At 40.7% G+C, this 4,710-nt stretch overlaps 1 long non-coding RNA gene across 1 annotated transcript; it reads right to left on the bottom strand.

Moving 5' to 3' along the window:
* Positions 1-1,593: 1,593 nt before the first annotated feature.
* LOC125942938 (uncharacterized) lies at positions 1,594-4,339 on the bottom strand. The gene is made up of 3 exons (XR_007465432.1): positions 4,128-4,339; positions 2,726-2,813; positions 1,594-1,765 (listed from the first exon to the last, which is right to left on the bottom strand). It is a non-coding gene; the product is annotated as an uncharacterized LOC125942938 (long non-coding RNA).
* Between the last annotated feature and the right edge of the window lie 371 nt (positions 4,340-4,710).

Below are 4,710 nucleotides of genomic sequence, written 5' to 3' on the forward strand. Positions count from 1 at the left end.
AGACAGTCTATGGACTTATGGCCATACACTATTTGTAGACTAGTCTACAAAATGTCTGACTCTATAGACTGACTATAGACTGTCTATAGATCAATAAATTTTCACTTTTGTAGACAAATGTCTGTAGAATGTCTATAGACAAAAGTCTATAGGCTTATATAGTTCTGCTTTTGTAGAAATAAGTCTATAAAATGTCTATAGACAGATGTCTATAGATTATCTATAGACTATTCCTATAGACCAGTCTATAGACAGTCTATGGACTTATGGCCATACACTTTTTCTAGACCAGTCTACAAAATGTCTGAGTCTATAGACTAACTATAGACAGTCTATAGATGAATGAAAATTCACTTTTGTAAACAAATGTCTGCAGAATGTCTATAGGCAAAAGTCTATAGGCTCATTTAGTTCTACTTTTGTATACATGTCTATAAAATCTCTACAAACGTCTATAGACTATCTATAGACTATTACTATAGACCAGTCTATAGACAGTCTAAGGACTTATGGCCATACACTAATTGTAGGCTAGTCTATGCAATGTCTGATTCTATAGACTGACAATAGACGGTCTATAGATCAATGAAAATTCTCTTTTGTAGACAAATGCTTGCAAAGTGTCTATAGACAAAAAGTCTATAGGCTTATATAGTTTTACTTTTGTAGACATAAGTCTATGAAATGTCTATAGACTATAAACTATTCCTATAGACCGGTCTATAGTCTGTCTATGGACTTATGGCCTTACACTTTTTGTAGAATGTGGTAGTCTACCTACAGAGAGTTCCTGTAGATCAGTCTATAGCTAATCCATAGACTTCAGCCTTACAATTTCACAGGGTGTCCCAGCTAACTTAAGTTTACTGAAGCTGTTCAATGAAAAATAATATTAAGAAAAGACGGTGCAATAAGATCCGATTTTAAGACCTATGGCGTGCATTCGGCCTTGAATTCAGAGGTCTGACCTTCAGGTCTTTTTATGATCATATATCTTGCACCGTGTTGTTTTTAACATTTCATTTTCATTGACCAGCTCGGCTAAAATTACTGGGACACCATATATACTAGATAATACACCACATTTTTCTAACTGTGTTTCGGCAGGCAATGTTATTCCATAAACACTCGCTGCTGGGGTTTGCTAATAAGCAGTTTATTGGAAATGTATATAAAAATTTATTGTATCCAGTATGCATATGGGAACATACATAGGGAACTGTACATAGAAAAGCATGCATGCAGATGGAAGCAGACAAAAATCTAAAATGTATGCAGCCGTGAATCATTATGTAAAGCTGCATGAGCATTTGTGTAATTGCACACTGAAGAAAGTTTAGTCGCATGCAATGCATTCGCTTGAATGAAATCTATCTACAAGGTAGTTAAAATTTTTGTTTACATATGGCGGCAACAAAATTTTGAACGTATATTATGCATGTGCACCTGTTGCTTCCCATCTGCATTTATGCATTCATGTTAATGATCCCGAACCAGCTGTACTCTCATATGTAGCATAAAGAAATATTTCAAGCAATTCCACAAGTGCAGACTCATGTAGTGCAAAAAAGAAAACAAGTGCACCGATATTGAATTAACTGTTTTTATTGAACGATATAATACATTAATTTATTAAAATGCATGTCTTATGCTATCATCAAAAGAGAATATTTACATATTTAAAGCTGCTTCCCCTTGGCAAGCACGGTTGCCTGGCTGGCCTTGACCTTCGTGTCAGCCGTTCCGAAGGTGCTGCAGGTGCATGCTGCAAATATGTAGATACAACAATGTGAGGCAAAAATAACAAATGTTTATTCTTTGTACGTTCATAAAGCAGCTTAATATATTCGCTCAAACCACTTAAGCCAATCCTTATTACGGTTTAACTATGCCTAATGGCTGCTTGTCAATACAAAACAGTACCATCGCATAATGTTTCACTCTACCGTATGATGAACAATTAAACTGTTACAATTGCTGCTGGCGCCATCAACAGTATGTTACATTTTATGACAAGCCCATATGACACATTAATGTACTTAATTACCCCAAATGATCTCTATATTAATTGCTGAAACTAGGCTACACAGTTGGACTGTTTACATTTTTGGCTGGTAATTAAATATACCCGTGCGGAATAATATGCTCAGATGAGTGACTGGAGTATTGAACGTATCATGACAAAGATTGTAATTTATTTTCCTTAATACACATTTAAATGTCTTTCTCATACTCTTAACTGATACATCATTGGCCATAACTTCAATAGAAGGCAGATGGATTGATTGTGTTGATATGGTCACTTAGTTTCCTATAGATAATCATATCTTTTGGGCATGCTGACACGGTTGCAAGTTAGGTATACCACATGAGCACCAGAAATACCGCGTGAGCACTTTCTGTGTTGTGGCACGACACATATGCACCTCCTGGGAAACAAAACTGAAACTGTCATTACAATGAATGCTATCACAGTAAATAATTGAAGGCGCTCTATAACATAAGTATATTTTTCTAGAGTTTCGAGGTTCAGGACACTTAGGCAATGCAAAAAGATTGAGTAAGAAATGTCCCCCCCCCCCCCATGTCAGCATGCTTCACTTTCATTTCTTTTTCAGAAAATGATGCCAATTTGTAATTTTTGGGGGAAGTTTAAATGCTTCAAAAATATGTTTAAGACAGCGATTCTCTGGAAACATTGTATGGAAATAACAAGACAGCATACCTATGTTGTCATTTTCAATTTCCCTGATGTTTTTCCAAGCTTTCCCTGGCTGTTTTCATGAAAATTCCCTGGCAGTCTATGACACCCGCTGTTTAGGGGCAATAAAAAATATTGTGGTTTAATGCTTGCATAACTGTAATTATAAAGAATGACACTTCAGTCACTTGAAATGCACTATTAGATTCAGCTGACTTGAATCACTTGTTTAATAAAGCTGACAAGGGCTTGGCGAAGTTCGTAATTCATGGCAACACGAGCACAGCACAGAAAATCTTCAAACTCTCCTCAAACCCAATGGCTTCAGTTTCAAACGTGTAAAGCGTGCTTCCCCGAGCCACTAATTTATTGTTCTCCAATTCTTTCGGTTAAGTTGCGAAGCTGCGATTGACTGAGCTTATCGCGAGTTTCGTGCTCTGCAAGCTTTTGCGGTTATATATATTTATACTGGTTGCCAGGAGCCCCATAAATACTCCGACTTTTGACTTACGAAAACGGCAGCACACGCGGCTTGCTGATGCATGACCCACAAACACGGCCTTTCATCTGAGTACGCTAGCATTTATTCAACTGTACTATCGCGATGGAAAGAAATGCGAACAGCGGAGCGCGTGGCCGAAGCATAACTGAATGTATAGTGCGCGCCGTCCAGTCATCACCATTCACAGGCGCGTATGTCCGGTTTGATTGCGCTGTGCGATGATGCACCCCCTATATTGCGATATTTTCTTTCTATTTTACTTCTCTTTTATTTGAAAACGACAAAAGGTGACGTCGCAGTAATGATGAGAGCGCAAACTGTACTAACAGAAACAAAAATATCGCAGTATAGGGGGTGCATCATCGCACAGAGCAATCAAACCGGACATGCGCGCATGTCCATGGTGATGACTGGACGGCGCGCACTATGCCTTCAGTTATGCTTCGGCCACGCGCTCCGCTGTTCGCGTTTCTTTCCATCGCGATAGTACGTCTCTTTTAGACAATTCGTCACTCTAGCACAATTTCGAGGTATATGCTTAAAGCGCTTTAGATGAGTTTTATTAGACACGCAGCGCAGCGTTTATGGCCGCCGATCGAGCGCCACAAAACGAGACCTGCCCACAGTACGCCGCTTAACACACACAATCCGCGCTTATTTCTGCTCAGTATCCACGTTAAACATGGTGTATTTCCTTTTTCACGGACGTTGACAATGACGGTGAAATGAACAAGCGCGAGCGATCGCTTGCCGTTAAACATTCCCTATAGTAGAATCGAGAACCCGAGCGCGTTTACAAACCAAACCAAACGACAAACCGACACTACGCCCGAGTCGCCTACATTGCATGCAGCCGGTTCGCGCTACGAAATACGCTCACCTAGTCATGAGCTAGTGACGGAAAACATCTGCGCTAAAACTTACCGTTCAGTGTAGTTGACGTGTGATGCCACAAAGTCGAGACGAATACACAGACACGAAGGTGCAGGCAGCTCACCAGCAGCAACAAGCGTTGACTTGCCTGGCGCAGCCGTTGAGAATTCAAATCGACGCGGAGAGATGGCGCGCCGCCGTTGCTGCCGCTGCGCATGCGCAGGCGCTGCGGCCGGCGACGGCGTACGTGCTCCGAGAAATCTGAGCGCCTTTGCCCGTTTCTTTTCTCTTTTTTTTATTGTCGCTCTCTCTCTCTCTCTCCCTGCGTTCCATGCGCGCGAAACCGGTTGCTTTAACCTTCCATTTTTCAGTTCTTTCCATGGAAGAAGGAAATGCCTTGGCGCGCTGTATTACAAACGCTGTGGGCTATCGCATGGAGCAGGAGTGCACACTTGGATGAACGCAGTGTTTGTAAAAAATGTCACAGTTTCGCCCTAAGGGCGAAGCAATGAATGCGATAGCAACACAGCAATGTCATACGAAGTAAGGTGAGCGGCTTTGGTAACAATATGAATTGTAGTAAACATGAGCTGATTAAGTAAGCAGGTGTGCTGCGGCGTAAGTAGACCGACAT

Source organism: Dermacentor silvarum, chromosome 2 (genome assembly GCF_013339745.2).
Source record: "Dermacentor silvarum isolate Dsil-2018 chromosome 2, BIME_Dsil_1.4, whole genome shotgun sequence".
In the NCBI taxonomy this organism is placed as follows: domain Eukaryota; kingdom Metazoa; phylum Arthropoda; class Arachnida; order Ixodida; family Ixodidae; genus Dermacentor; species Dermacentor silvarum.